The sequence below is a fragment of the Taudactylus pleione genome, unplaced genomic scaffold, assembly GCF_031769625.1.
Source record: "Taudactylus pleione unplaced genomic scaffold, aTauple2 ptg000130l, whole genome shotgun sequence".
Classification (NCBI taxonomy): Eukaryota; Metazoa; Chordata; class Amphibia; order Anura; family Myobatrachidae; genus Taudactylus; species Taudactylus pleione.
The window spans coordinates 3,732,963-3,750,282 of record NW_028284532.1 but is presented as its reverse complement, the minus strand read 5'-3'; positions in this window follow the sequence as shown (position 1 = coordinate 3,750,282).

The window sequence follows — 17,320 nt, the reverse complement described above, 5'->3', positions numbered from 1 at the left end:
AAAACTGGTGGAAGAGGCAGAGAAAAAGGCCACAGAGACAGCACGAGACATTTTATTACATCCCAACTCCAAACAGGACCATTAAAATACAAAAAATATGGAATGGGCATTCATATCCCAATATAGTCATCAATACAAAAATGTAGAAAAAATTGTGAAAAAACACTGGGAAATTTTGAAGGGTGACTCCCATCATTGGAAAAATGGTGCCCAGCAAACCTACCTTTTGATCTATAGAAAAGCACCAAATCTCAAAAATCATTTGGTAAGGAGTGCACTTGAAGAAAAAGAGAGGCAGAACATCAGAACTAAGGGATTCCACAGATGTGGTTTATGTATAGCCTGCAAAACCATAAAGAGCACTACCAGTAAAATAACTGAATTTGAGGATAAAGGGAAGAAATACCGTATCAACCACTTTATCACCTGTCACACAATGGGGCATATCCAATTAGCCGTGGGATTGCACCCGCAGCTAATTGTCAGGCAAAAGTCCCGCAACATGGGGGATTAGCTATTCAATTAAATAGCTATTTCCCTACGTCATTAGAACGGGACTCCTGCGTGAGAACACACTGATTCCGCGAGACCTGCGGAATCAGTGTGTTTTACCCGCTCGCGCGAGGCCGACTGCGGCGGCCTCATGCAGATTTTACATCGCACCTACATGAGGTGCGAGGTAAAGTCCGACAGCGGGGTCTCGGGGGACACACGCGCATGGAATCCCAGCTAATTGAATCCCCACCAGCGCGATGTAATCTATCTGATTGAATGCGATTGTGGTCTCAAATATATTGGAAAGACAACGAGGGCACTTGAAGTGAACACATTTGCAATATTAAGAAAGGATCTGTATCCCACTCCATTCCAGATCACTTCAAATCGCAGCACCAATGCTCTACGAGTACTATAAAACAATTTTGTGGTATAGAGTGCGTAAAAAGCAACTGGAGACAAAAAATTTTAGAAAGCCTACTTGCAAGGATGGAGATGAGATGGATTCACAAACTACAAACTCTCTCCCCCTTGGGTCTAACAGTGACTTTGAATTTAAATGGTTCCTTTAATATATCTACTTTTTTACCACATCCTTTCTTATTCTATGTCTCTTACACCTACATTCTGCTGCCTGTTTCTTTGCCTTTTTTAGAACATAATTTTAACACATTTCATACATCTTTTAAAAAATATTTTAGTAAATGTTAAATATTTTAGTAAATGTTATATATTAGGATGTTCCATTATCTCTATTAATATATTTATATTCATATGATGAGCATCAATGCACCCTTTTTTGTTTTTCTTATATTTCTATGAAACGATATCTATTAACCATATCTGAGACCGATTGGGAAACCTTGCCATCATTTAAGATGGCCGCATAACTACTTCTGGGATATACCTGAATAAGCTCCAAAATATGAAGTCTGCATATAAAACTTTTTGGCTATGAGAAAGGAGATTGGAGCTAGCCTCATCTATTTCAGCAGACAGTGAACTTTGATATCCTCATATAACTAGAGACTGGTCCTAGCCCGTTTATTCACATCAGGGCAATATGCCAATAATCAAAATGGCCACTACACAACTTCCAGGAATACAAATTCCTGATAGGGATACTATAACCAGGAACACAGCCGACAACTGGAAGTGAAGTCCGCGACCACTTCCGGTCGCGGCAAAATCATCAATATAATGTTTTTAAGTTATATATGTATTAGTAAGACTTTATTGCAGCCCAACCTAGGTGTAACAAATTGGACTGTTGCTTCAGCTGACCTAGCATTTTAGAGAGTTTTTTTCTCCCTCAGTGATTATCATGCCCCACGTCCAGGATCACACAGGAAGTACTTTTTACTTCCCCCTATTTAAGGTCAATTCTTCCACACACCAGCCATGCCTTGACAAAGACCGTTGGGTCGAAATGCGTCGGTGGCAGGTGTGTGGACCACTTAAGAAAGCTCCCCTGGATGTTTGTAAGCTTTGGAACCCTGTGTGTATGACCCCCTAGAAATATCTGGAATTTCAAGGGAACCAGTGACCTAGGGGTCCCATTGCACACTTCTTGGGTACGTTTTAATCATCTATTTTATGTGCTCCCTTTTCATGGGGTAGAGCTATTTTTATGCTTTCAATAGATCTTTTATAGATCTTATCTGGATTTTATCATTGTTGGTACATTATTTTCTGCATATTGTCTATTGAATTTATACGTTTTGGTATCATCATTAAAATTATCACTTTGTATATACATATATATTTCCCTCTGTCTTTTATCCCAGCGCTAAGAGCTATCTGCCTCACCTCCCTTTATTTTGCACAAGAACTTACCTTTGTTAACTCTTCGAAGTCCATAGGGTCCACAGGGCACCCGCCCTGACGCACTTGACTTCATATGGGCTATGTTTCTGGTCACCAGTTTTCCGCCTCCTTCTCTCTGAGAGTCTGATTCTTGTGTGTTCCAGTCTTCCTTATCTCTTATCCTCCTCCAGCCTTTGGCTTGTTATGAATTGAGGTGCCTCTGGCTCGGGGGTGGGGTATAGGGAGAGCGGACCAGTGCATCCTGGGAGCTGAAAGCTTTTAACTGAATGATGCCTGGATTCCAGATCCACCACCTACACCCAAGGTTTCCCTGTGGACCCTATAGACTTCGAAGAAAGAGAGTTAACAAAGGAGTTCTTATCATAAATATATATAATATATATCCATAAAAAAGTCCTTATGCACAACAAAGAACAGAGGGCACTCACCAAAGCCGTATGCTTAATCTTCTTTTATTCCAAACAGGTCACATGGGTAACCGAATCAATCGACGTTTCGATCCCGGAGGGTCTTTCTCAAGATTGCCATATCACACTCAGGGATTGAATGTTCCACCTAGACACGTGCTCCCTGTTCTTTGTGCATAAGGACTTTTTCTGGATCTATATTGGGACTATGATAGTGGTCTTGAGAAGTAGCACCCCTCTGTTGTTATATATATTGTCTTCAATACATGGTACTCAACCATCTGCAGTGCTTTTAACATGTAACCACACTATTTAAGTAAAACAATCATACAAACTCAGCACTTACCTACTTATATTCCAAACTGTAATTCATTTAAATTCAGGGAATGTTAGTTCCAAAATGTTGCAATCATTTGTCAAGATGAACAATCTCGTTGTGGCCTTCCCATTCTAGCCAGTCCCTACATTGACACTCAAAAATATAAGCCTCATTTGGCTCCATCTATCACACAGATTTTGAATACAAATGATGCTTCCTCCATGGGTTTAGTTCAACCCGTGGCCCCCAGTGCTCTGTCGGTTGGCCAGCCAACAGGCTCCATTTGCCGGGCGCCCGCTGAGATTTTGTTTACAGTTTGCGCCAGTCTTCCTACCTGCACCACACCGCCAGCCAGGTTAGCGTACATCTCTGAACCAGGCCCCATGTGCGGTGTAATGTGGATGTAATGTGTAATGCGCAACTGGCATCATGTGGTGTGGTCTTATGAGTCATGGTTCCAGTTGTTTCGGGCTGATGGTAATCACGGGCTGAACATGTCATTGACCGGTAACTGCTACATTGCATTGCTTGATGACCTTTTGCAGCCCTTCATGGACTTCATATTCCCCCCACAATAATGGAATATTCCGGCAGGATAATGTGCTGTGTCATTTGTCCCAAGTTGTCCAGAATTGGTCCGAGGAGCGGAGAGTTCAGACGAATGATGTAGCCACCACATCCGTCCGACATGAACCCAATCGATCATTTACGGGACAGGGTGGAGAGGACCATTCACACCCAAGATCCTGCACCTACAAATATCAAGGAGCTGGGGAAATCTATCCAGACAGCATGAGTCAACATCTCTCCAGGGGTCTTCCGAATCGATGCCATGTCAAGTTGCTGCACTTCGCTGGGCTAGAGGAAGGTCATACGCGATACAAGGCATCATTCCCATGACTTTTGCCACTTCAGTGTATTGACTCCCAACTATTATAATTATGGTTTCAAAACATGGTACCCAGTAAAATTGTCCAAATATAGGTAGTAAGTGTACGCAAATGTTATTTTTTAGAGGAAGGGCTGGACAATACAGGCCATGTGCCAAAACCACTAGATATGGAATAGAAAAATTATCACTGTCCCCTAAGTTAATGTTCCCTGGGTGTTGCTGATGCCCTCTGGCCTAATTCACTACCGTACGCAACTGCGATAGTACGCTAATTCATTGTGATCGCTATCTGCTCACAGCACTACACAAGGACGCCCACTTTACCTTAAACACATCCGGAATGTTTAGCAAGACTGCAAAACCATCGATACAATTGAGTACCATTGCAGCCTCATGCACACTTTGACAAGTCCTGACCTTACTCAGAAATTGCTAACAACCACGCACGCTGTGAGACCTCAGGCTGTGTAGGTCATCGCAGTGGATAATTTATGCACGCCCCTGCAACAGCGTTGAAATGCCTGCGTTCGCCCACCAACCCCCTGTTACCACCCACAAATGGCACTTCCTGTCAATCACTCTGAGATAGGTCTGCGTAGTCACTGCAATAGCTAGCACGCACACTGCGATGCATGCGCAGAACCCAGCAATCGGCCAATTGCGTTCCTTGCTGAATTGGGCCCACTGTCAGAAGTCAGTAAAACTCATTGAAAAAACTTATATGTGGTCCAACAGGCTAGATGTCACATTATATCAGATTGATTTCATGTCAGCAATTGAAGACCTCAATCTCTGCTGTGTAGCACAGGCTAAAAATGCTAATACGGTATATCAGTAGGCAGGTTTCACTAGGGAACACATCTATCATTTTGAGTATAGAGTATATAAATGTATGTATAAAATTGGTTTATGGGTATGGTGGAGACATTTTCTCACCTTTTCTGTTTTCCATCTGATAAATCACGGTATCCTGACTTTAGATATACACCAGATGTTAGACATTCAATCGGTCGACAGGCACATGGTCAAGAGGTCAACATGAAAATGGTCAACACACAAATGTTGTTATTTTTGTTTGGTTAGGGTTAGGCACCTATCCTGACAGGGTTAGGCACCAGGAGGGAGGGTTAGGGTGAAGATTAGGATTAGAAAATAAAAGAAACGAGTTGACTGTTTGTGCATCGATCATTTTTGTGTCGTCCTTTTGACCATGTCGACCATTTTTCCCAGTCGACCCTCTTCCATAACAACATTTTCTGTGTCGACCTCTTGTCCTTGTCTACCTTTTGTCCCTGTCGACCTTTGACTGTCTAACATCTGGTGTCTATTTGGACACTGTCAATCTTTTTACTGTCTATCTTTTTATACCATAATCATAAATCACATGATTCTTCAACATATAATACATATTCTATCTGGGGATATGACTGCCTGAACCATACAAGCCGGTGTTTCTTCACATATTTTACACTCCTCTGTTATGTTGGCAAGCATCTCACCATGTCTGCAATATTGTGAGTCACAACCCCATTGACCTTCATCTTTCTGGTGTTGGCAGTTTAAGTTGGGTCTGTTGACATCTTGTGGGTTAAACACACTGCTGCCACGAGGATGTGGGTATGGTAAGAGGAAGAGATCTCAATTTGTCATATATATATATATATATATATATATATATATATTGCATTTACATCAAATCATGGGCAAGTGATCTTTGTCCGGTTTATTAGTCACATTTGGAAGTGACACACAGGGTGGCATGACTTTATAGGTTATTTATTATACTGATTTCTGCATTTAATGTCTGGGTGATAAGCATGGAATGTGTTAATGTCTATTTAATAAAGATCATTTTAGATCAAATTGTCTGCAAATTGGTGAATGCACTGTATGGGTCCACTCATTCAGCATCTGATCATATATAGCCCCTGTACAGTAATCTGTTGCTGGCCTGATTATGCACTTTGGATCAAACCATATTTTTGACTGATAAATTAATTTATAGGTATATTTTATTTATTTATTAACAGTTTCTTATATAGCGCAGCATATTGCGTTGCGCTTTACAATTGGAAACATTAATAGAACAAAACTGGGTAATCCCTGACAGATATATGGGTAGGAAGACCCTGCTCGCAAGTTTATAATCTGTAGGATTGCTAGTTTATTAAAGTCATTGAAGCTGTTTAATTCTTGTAATGACATCGCATATAATACCTAAGCTGATGTTTAGATGGGATGTAGTCATAATCAGGATGCCGGAGCTCAGAATGGCGGCACCGGCATCCCGACACCAGTCAGAATTCCGGTACAAGCATCCCAACGGTATGTAGTGGGCGCAGGGAGAGGGCTAGGGATAGGCCCTAGGGGGGGAGGGTTAGGTTTAGGGAGCAGGGAGAGAGGGGTAGGGTTAAGATGCAGACACCAGGGGCCGTATTCAATTCGAAGCGAAAAGCCTTTTTCACCTGTTTTTTGGCAAAAATATTGCCTTAAAGCTTTTCGCCTAATTCAATTCCAGGACGATTTCGTCTAAGCAAAAACTCGATGCATTGAACTCGGCAAAAACGTTTCTCCAATGAATAACAGGTGAAAAGAAGTACAAAATCTTTATTTTGGGGTGCAAACGTTGGGAAACGACTCAGAAGCCTTGGGACAGCCCCGCAAAGGACAAATCTGCAAAACAAAAAATTAAACAAAAACCCCCAAAAAAGACATGTAATTTTTGGGGAGAAAATGTAAAAAGTGGGGGACAAGCATAAAAACTAGCGAAATAGACTTCTTAGGGGGCTGCAAGGAGGGGTCAGGTGTTTTAGGGATTGCAGGTGAATGCAGCAGGTGCATTTTTCATGTTTTTAAAAACTTCACATTAGAGACATAAAAATATGCTAGCACCCATTTTCAAGTGCCCCAAATTTGATGGGACTACTTATTTTCATCAAAAGTACTGCTTTATGCCATTCTTCACCACTTTTACAAAGACGCTAATAGCAAGCAATTTACACAACTTAAGTACCCAAAAAGATTTATTAGGGCTATTAGTACACATCTATATTGATTCCCTATGTTAGTGCATCTTTTTCTGGGGTATAGACCGATTTCCCCAATTCTTTCAGTACTTTTCGCCTGTTCCGCATTCGCCTATTTCCGTTTTCGCCTGTTTTGCAATTGAATTAGGCGAAAAGCCGGGACGTGCGCGGAATTAATTCGCCTATGAAACAGGCGAAAAGTCGGACAGGCGAAAACTTTCCGACTTTTTGCCTCTAATTTAATACGGCTCCAGGTGTCAGTATCCTAACCCTGACGGGATGCCGGCTTCGGGATTCTGGCCGCTGGGATCCCGATCCTGTACCCAACCCATTTAAACTCTGGTACCATCAGCAGCACTGCTTCTATGAAAAAGATAATGTTATAATATTAAATAGGGTTTTATTAGATAATTAGTTAGAATAGATTACCTTATTGTAATGGAAAGAAAAATATATGCAATTCTTCTTAACATACTGCATATGTTGATTTAAGACAATTCTTTATTCGAGTTAATAAGGATGCTGGGTTTCAATGAGTTAATATGCTGTGAGCATCATTTTCATGTGGCCCCTCTCTTTATGATTTGTTTTTAACGTTTGCTTCTGATTTGGATGTTATATTCTGATTTGAGTGTTATGTTCTGATTTATGTGTTATATACATGTTTGGGGGTTATATTCTCGTTTGGGTGTTATACACTTGTTCGGGCGTTATATTCTGATTTGGGTGTTATACACTTGTTTGAGTGTTATATACTTGTTTGGGTATTGTTATATTCTGATTTGGGTGTTATATACATGTTTGGGGGTTATATTCTCGTTTGGGTGTTATACACTTGTTCGGGCGTTATATTCTGATTTGGGTGTTATATACTTGTTTGGGTGTTATATACTTGTTTGGGTGTTTTTATATTCTGATTTGGGGGTTATATTCTCGTTTGGGTGTTATACACTTGTTCGGGCGTTATATTCTGATTTCGGTGTTATATATTTGTTCGGGTGTTATATTCTGATTTGGGTGTTATACACTTGTTCGGGTGTTATATTCTGATTTGGGTGTTATACACTTGTTCGGGCGTTATATTCTGATTTCGGTGTTATATACTTGTTCGGGCGTTATATTCTGATTTGGGTGTTATACACTTGTTCGGGTGTTATATTCTGATTTGGGTGTTATACACTTGTTCGGGTGTTATATTCTGATTTGGGTGTTATACACTTGTTCGGGTGTTATATTCTGATTTGGGTGTTATATACTTGTTTGGGTATTATATTCTCGTTTGGGTGTTATACACTTGTTCGGGTGTTATACACTTGTTCGGGTGTTATATTCTGATTTGTTGTGTTATACACTTGTTCGGGTGTTATATTCTCGTTTGGGTGTTATATACTTGTTTGGGTATTATATTCTCGTTTGGGTGTTATACACTTGTTCGGGTGTTATACACTTGTTCGGGTGTTATATTCTGATTTGGGTGTTATACACTTGTTCGGGTGTTATATTCTGATTTGGGTGTTATATACTTGTTTGGGTATTATATTCTCGTTTGGGTGTTATACACTTGTTCGGGTGTTATATTCTGATTTGGGTGTTATATTCTGATTTGGGTGTTATATACTTGTTTGGGTATTATATTCTCGTTTGGGTGTTATACACTTGTTCTGGTGTTATATTCTGATTTGGGTGTTATATACTTGTTTGGGTGTTATATACTTGTTTCCTCACTGTCACTGCCAATCTAAAATGGTGTTTGCACAGTGCGACTGTGAAGCATGCGCAGTAGAAACAAAATTGCTCAACTCCGCAAACATCTGTATTGACTCAACCTCTGGATCGGGCCCTGAACTGTATTGTGATAAGTAGCTGATACTACAGTTGTTTATGTTCTATGAGCCTGATTGAGAGTTGTGCGCTATGCCGATGTTTTTGCAAATGGAGCAATTTTTTTTGCCACTGTACATGTGTCAAGGTACATTATCATAGTTGCACACTGCAAGGCTTTATTTCCAGTGTGATTGACAGGCAGGGAGCATTTGGGGGAGGCAACGGGGAGTGTCGGCTAAAAATGCAGGTATCGCGACCATTTCGGGGGGGTGTCACATCCTGCATCTGCGATCCCGTACACAGGAATCGTGGCTCCGGCGTCTCAGTTACGATGGCCATTCTGAGTGAGCATAGACCTACTCAAGGAGTCGATGTTTGCATGATCTGTGTCTGATGCTGTGTATGTGTGCGCAGTTGCAGACAGCTGCGATGGCTCAGGTGGGCGTCTCAGTACAAGTCCCGGCCGCTGTTTCATCAGCATATTTCCGCACATTCAGAGCTGTGAAAATTGCAGCTGCGGGGGCATTAGAATACAACTTTGAATCAGGCCCTATGTCTCTAGAAGATGGATGATGTGTCAATATGAGTAAAATAAAGGCTTATTTTTTAAAAAACATTTTTTTTCTAGTTTGGGCTGTCGCTACAATCATGGTTGATGTTATTAATGTCTGTTATTTTGTCTCCATTTGTTTCAATCCGACAATAAACATCCTGTCCCAACAAGAGAATTAGCTGTGATTACAGCCCTTGTGTGCTTTATACTTCTGTCACTTTAATATTAAATATGTACCTGCTTTAATTTATTTACTTATTGCCAAATTTGTGTAGAAAAGCATTTGCCGCTGTACAAACCAATGTGTTTAGGAGTATAATGAGATCAGTAAAAGTATTGGTGAGCAGTGGCGTAACTAGGGCAGGGCGAGCGGGATGCGTGCCCTGGGTGCCGTTGGACCGGCAGCGCGGGGGGGCGCTCCCGGCCATGGTGCCCGCCCGCCCTAGTTAGCCAGTGTAGCGCCGACCGCAATGAGTGCGGTCAGCGCTACACATTTGCACAGGACCAGCGCTAGGCTTCCAGCGCCGGTCCTGTGCTGCACGCCTGAGCCCGTTCCCTCCCCCTGAGCGCTTGCCCAATAGCGCCAGGAGGCGGGCTCAGGCTGTGCATAACACACGCATCGCCGCCAGCGCTGGCGGCGATGCGTGTGTTAAACAGCAGCCAATGAGAGTCAGATAGACTCTCATTGACTGCTGCAGCACCCACTGCAAGAGCCGGACTTCTGTCCGGCTCCTGCAGTGGGTAATGGGACAGACGTCATGTGACATCATGACGTCTCTCCCATTATGCTGAGCGCGCCAGCCCGGGAGGACTGGCGGGAGCGGTGTCGCGGTCCGGAGCAGCAGCGTGGATTCAGGTAAGTATGTTTTTATATATATATTTTTTAAAACCTGTCAGCACTACTGGGGGCACAATGGGGGAGGGGGGTGGCTACTACTGGGGGGGACCTCTACTGGGGTGGGGTCACAACGGGGGCTGGTGGCTACTACTGAGGGCACCATTATTGGGAGGACCTCTACTGGGGGGGGCTATTACAGGAGGCACTTAATCGGGAGGGGGAACCTCAACTTAGGACCACTAGTGGGGGGGGAACTACTACTGGGGGCATTATAAAAGGGGCCTACTACTAGGGGCACTGCACTGGGGGGACCACAACTGGGGGCAATAACAGGAAGGACCACTACAGGGACCACTAGATAGGGGGGGTCACTACTGGGGGCCTGCATCAGGGGGACCACTACTGGGGGCACTGCATGTGAGGGGGGGGACTACTGCTGGGGGCACTATATAAGGGGCACTGTGGGGACCACTACAGGGGGCACTAGATAGGGGGTGATCACTAATGGGTGCCTGCATAAGGGGGACCACTACTGGGAAAACTGCATGGGGGTGACTACTGCTGGGGGCACTATATAAAGGGCACTGCATAGGGGGGGACTACTACTGGGGGCACTATATAAAGGGCACTGCATAAGGGGATACCACTACTGGGTGCACTGCATTGTGGGGACTGCTACTGGGGGCACTGCATAAGGGGGAACACTACATAGGGCACTGCATTTGGGGGGACCACTACTGGGGGCACTGAGTAAGGGGAACTAATTGGGGGCTGTATAAGGGGAACCACTACTGGGGATACTGTATAAGGGGCACTACTATGGGCCTGCATAAGAGGGACCACAACTGCATACTGGGGGTACTGTATAAGGGTTACTACTGGGGTTAAGGTGCATATGGATAGGAATGTTCAGCGTGAAAATAAAGGGGTGTGTCATGTTGACACGCCCCATTTTTAAGTGACCATGCCCATTTTTTTTCACGCGCGACTTCGCCGCGCGCACATATCGGGATGTTGGGGGGGCTCCCTTTTCACATTTGCCCTGGGCTCCAAATACCCTAGTTACACCACTGTTGGTGAGTTTCAGTTTTAAATAAAGCTGGGAAATTTGAAAGTCACTGCGTAACATATTACTGCAAAGAAACACGTAAGGAAATGTAATCTCTCTGGGTGTTGTTTCTAATATTGAGTCAATGCAATTGAAATTTACAGGCCAAGCTCTGTTACCTGTCAGAAGCCACTAAGAGATTGAAAGAGCATACTCTGAAAATATAAGTACTTTTACATACACAAGATGCATGTGCAGATTCAGGACCTTACTTTGGAGTCTGGCTGTTTGTTTGTTATCTATATAATTACAATATCATTTGAATGAGATCAAACCCCACAGTAATGTGCAGCCACAAGAATGCAGCTTAGCCTTAACAAATAACATCCCCAAGATTAAAGAATGGCCATGAAGATCTAAATAATGTACTTTACACTTATCTAGTTACATGAATATAATCTTATAGGAGAACGCCAAATAGGAGAGCCACATGGTGAGATCCAAGAAACAGGACATCCTCTTGCATAAAGTTAGAACAATATTAGAGGGTCATTAATCAAGTTATGGAGATCATACCAAGTGGTGTCTTTAATCTTTTTGGAAATTTGTGATTTAAATGAACAAGGCAAAGTGTTAAGGTAGCTCTCCCAGGCCTCAAAAAATGTGTTAATTTTCTTCTCAACAGAGTCAATATCGGATTACTACACATTCCTGCCAGAACCGGAAACAGAAGTCCGATGTGTTCCAGCAATGGAACACAATAGACAATTAAAAGAAAACTTTAAGTCTCACTTATATTATTTATACTGTTTTAGAGGTTGAAAAGTGCAGAAGGTCTTTATATGAATACATTATATTTTATGTAATTTAAAGGGAGTTTTTGGGCTTTTAATTGGTCATGCCTCCGTTTTGCACCAATGGTGAAATATCTGAGGGTATATAAGTTGTCTTTGCCACCATAAATACACAAATTGATAAAGACTCCTTTGTGAGTTGAAACGCGTCGGCGGATATCAACAAGGAGAACTATTGCCAGGAGTGACATCTGGGGAGGCTTTTCCACATTACCAGCATTCGTTCAGGTCCATTCCTGGAAGACCTTTAGATTTACTATCTATGCAAACTTGGGGCATGTGGAATTTACACCCCCTAACATCTAGATGATGCCTTCCCATTGTGAATGGTGGATTTTTTGTGTTATGTATTTTTTATTGTTTTGCTCTGAATAAAACTGTATTTCACTATTTGAGCTTAATTTCCTCCCCTCTATGTTTTGATCCATTGTGGATTGATTGGGAGAAAAATAAGATACCCAACAAAGAAGGAAAATGGAATCAGAAGAAATACTAATCCGAGCCTGCACATCCCTACTTAAAACATAAACCAAAAAAATACAAATGGACACTTAAATGAGTATATGCAGATGACATTGCTGACTTAATAGTAAAGAACTGTGGCCACAGATCAGAAAAAAAATCTAATGAAATATAAGGACCAAGTCCTATATCCGTAAAAAGAAAGGTAGCCACAGTGCTGATTAGTAATATGCAAAAGCAGCACATCAGTAAAAAATAGGTGCAATTAGTGGGAAAATAAGCAGCTCACTGTGTGTAGCTTAACATTGTAGGTGGATCGGTAATAGGTATAGTCATATAATAAACTGAGCCATAAACACAGTACTGTATCTCGGGATAATGCTAGATCGGCAGAGTACAGAAGCGCACGCAAGGGGGGTTTCAGAGTACCCAGAAATGCCACCTGACAGAGGGGAGAGCAAGCACCACCATGTTATTAAGCCCCGCCCCCTTGCAACAAAATGCCGCAATACGCGGATCAATTGGGAGGAGGCGGAGCCAATACGATGCAATAGAATTAGAATTGCATCATTTGTTTGCAGGTTTACTGGATGCTGCGTAGTTAACTCTGTTAGCTCTGTGCTGCGCACACTTCATTTCAGAGTGATGATTGGGACTGCTGTAACATCTTAGATTACAAATTAGCTTCCTACTGTGGCTGTAACTCTGAAGCAAGCCCATAGGTGTTAGCAATGTATACTTAGGGCTTGATTCAGAGGTGGACTCTAATCACTTCGCGGCTGCGACTCTGTACACAGCAGTACTGAGAATTTATGCTAATGTCGCAGCCACTGTAATTTGTACATAGACACCCAGCAGCTGTGTCTCTAATCCACTGCTTGTGTACAAGGACGCACCATCAGTTGCACCATCGAACTTCTGAACAACCTTATCACTGCTCTGAATGTCCGTCAAAACTAAGCTGCCAGGGCCAGTGACACTGCGCACAAAGATGCAGTCTCTGGTTGCCACATACCCATAAAGCGTGGCAGGCCCACAATTTACTAGCCACCTCCTTATCTCCCATAAACACACAGTGACTGGCAATCACACTGCATCCAAATACACGCTACGGCCAATCATTGGTAAACCATGTGGTGTACCACTCAGGCGCATGCGCTGTACAAACATCGGCCAACCGCGCAAACATCGGCATAGCCTCTGAGTCAGGTCCTGAGTCACCAGATGGTGGGTCTGTAATAGCGGAGTTGAAGATTTCACTGTCATTACTAGACATGAAAGGTGATATTTTTACTATTATGACCTACAAATGGGGCGAGATATGTGTAGTTAATCACATAGCTGACAACTGAGATTTCCACAACTTTCCAACTTTGTATTAACACAAGTCAAATTGAATTATGTAGGAAATTGCATGCCTGGTTATTTAGAGGAAATCAAACTACTGTATTGTGGTAGATTAATGGATAGAATATTATTTTTTGGAAAAACTATTTTTATTTCCAAAGTGTACACAATAATTCAAAGTCAAAGTCAATAATCCATAGTGGGAGCAAAATAAACCCTGTATCAGCGACACATTACAAAGTCAATACAAGAGAAAGCAAATAGGATGTGTCAACAAAATCAAACAAACAAATACAAGTATAAAAACAATGATAGAAAGGGAAAGGAAATACCAAACCAGTCAAGGCATAAAAACCAGCATAACAAAAATAAGATCATCCAGGGGTGGAAGGTAAGGTGGAGGGAAAGGGGGGGGGAGTTGGATAGAGTCCAATGGTACGTCACAATGGGTCAAAAGTTTATTCAATTTCCTGTATAAATACCAATTGGTTGTCTCAAATAGTTTGAATACAGAAGCTTGTTGTTGAGAGTCCAACTTATCCATTTATTGTAAAATGTAACAACCCCACTTTCAATAGCAGGCAGGGTGGTTCTTCTGTCATACTGTAATACAGTAGTTGTAAAAGAAAACGCTTAACAGAACCTAAAATGGGGGGAGTCTTCACCGTCCAGTTTTGCATAATACATTTTTTTTTGCCCCATTACAATAGTAGTGAGTAAGGGGAGAATTGCTCGCTGAGGGACACTAAAGGCCAGTTGTCAAAATTGGAACATAACAGAGACAGTGGGTCTGCAAGTAAATATAAAGTAAACAAGTCATAAAGGACATAACTTTACCCCATCTCTACATGTTTTCCCACATTCCCATAGGTTATGAAAAATAGTTGGGGAGGCAAAGCTACAGTTGAGACACTGACCCGATTCCTTTGCATTTATATGTCTGTGTTGAGCTTGTGAAATATGAATTTGGTGAAGAACCTTGACATGGCTCTTGTAATGAGACAGAAGAAAGGTAACAGAGCGTTGTATAATAAGCTCTCTATGTTGTTGATGTTAAATAAAAATGGAGTCTGTATTGCCTGAAATAAAGGAATTATTAAGGTTTTATGCTAATATATGTGTTTCTAGCTTTTACACTGATTTAGATGGATATGGGTTAACAAAAGTCCTTTATAATTGAAAAACAAGTCATAAAAGTGTTTTGTTTTTTTTCTCTGGACTACGTGATATGTGAAGTTGGAAGCCAGTCAGACTGTGGCATGATACATTTGAGCCTATTTTCATGTTTGCTTGAAGAGATAACCCCAACCTTTCCAGAAGATTTCATCTAAGATGTCATGATAACCATAGCATAAAGGCCCCCATACATCAGAGATTGATTGCAGCAATCGTGAAATTTGCAATCGATTGTGTATAAAAATCTTTCCCTTTTTCAATCGATTGCTGATTGCAGAGATGCCACAATCGATTGAAAAAGGTAAAGATTTTTATACACAATCGATTGCAAATTGCACGATTGCTGCAATCGATCTCTGATGTATGGGGGCCTTAAGATGTCAAAGATCACAGACTCATCATCTGATATTAATTACTCATTCACTAGGAAACCCAACCCTGTTACATGCATTATTGTATATTGTCACAACCCTTTCCCTATGCATCAACCAATCATATATCTTGATTGTAATATACATGTAAACACCCTCTTGTTAATGATTTTGTAATTTATGCAACTGTTGTGTATAAAATCCCTTTTTCCCTGGTACATTGCCAGAGGGATCTGACTGATACTCCATGTGCTAACCCTCCACGTTACTCTACGCAGAATAGTGGAGGTATTGCTTTAATAAAACCTATATCTGTTTTATCACAAACTGACGGTCTAAGGCCCTAATTCAGAGCCACTCGCTAGCGGCAGTACGCTCGTTCCGAGCGATGTTCGCACATCTGCGCATGCGTACGGTTTTTAGTACGCATGCGCGAACCAGTCAGTGCGGCCGAAAATCGTTGGTACGCAATATAGCGAGGGCCTGCTATTTTGAGTGACAGAATGAGGCGTATGTGGGTGGTAACAGGGGAAGGTGCTTGAAAACGGGGAGTGGAGATCCGAACGCAGGCGTGCTTAAAGGTCAAAACGGGCGTTTTAAGGGAGTGCATAATTAATACAGCAGCGTCATTGACCACGTCACTTGGTTTTTTTAAACTCAGAACTGCTCGCAAAATAGCGGTTGAAAACACCAACCACAAGAATAGCGAGCAGTTCATACGCTGTACGATGTACTCGATTAATCTAATAAATAGCGGACATGACGTATGGTGCGTGCGGCCAGGGGGCGTTTTTATCAAAAAAACGAGCGTATGTTTTGCTCGCTCGTTCAGACTTAGAGGTGGGAACAGACTGCAATTTGCGAACGGATCATTTGAATAGCCACCCCTTGTTTTTGAACGAACGACCACAAATAGCGAACGGCTCTGAATCAGGCCCTAAGAATTCTAACTCTATCAATGAATATAAAATGTAATGTCCTGACTGACCCACTCCCTAATTGACTGACTCATCAACGCCCAGCCCAAACCCCTGGACCTAGAAATATGAAAATCAGGAAGTATATTCCTTCCATGACGTAGGTGCCCACTAAGAAGGGATTTTTCAAAATTCGACTCCTAAGGGGGTGAAAATGGCTAAAATGTTTCCTCCCCCTGTGCTTTTTCCTGCATGCCTGACTCTTCGTGGCTGTAGCACAGTTTAATTCAAACACCAACTGTCATCCCAAGTGCTGCCAAACATCACTGGCAGTTAGTGTGGCTCCCCTATTTGAATAGTGAGGGCGAGGAATATGTTACCACAGGTATGAAAGAGGAATGTGTTACTACACAGATGAGGGATAGAAATGTGTTACTACACAGGTGAGGGAGAGGAATGTGTTACTACACAGGTAAGCGGGGAAATATGTTACCACGGGTATGGAAGGGGAATGGGTTACTACACAGGTGAGGGAGGGAAATGTCAAATGTGTTACTAGGGGTGAGGGAAAAGAATGTGTTACTACAGGGATGAACAGGGGTAATGTGTTACTACAGAGATGAGGGAGGGAAATAAGTGACTACAGGTGTGAGGGAGCGATTGAATTTCTACACAGGTGAGGGAGGGTAATGTTGAATGTGTAGCTACACATGTGAGTGAGAATAATGTGTTAATACAGAGGTATTTCTCTTTAAGATCTTGAAAAGAAATCAAAGAACCACCTGGGTCAAAGATATTATGAATAGCAGCAATACCTTTGGATCTCCATTGTTGGAATTTGACATTGTCAAGCCATATTGTGAATAAAGGATTGCCCTACAAAGTGGTGAATCTGGAGCTTTGGGGGTTACGATGTAGCTTATGATTAATAGCTAACCAAGAAAAATATGTCTCTCTAAAAAGG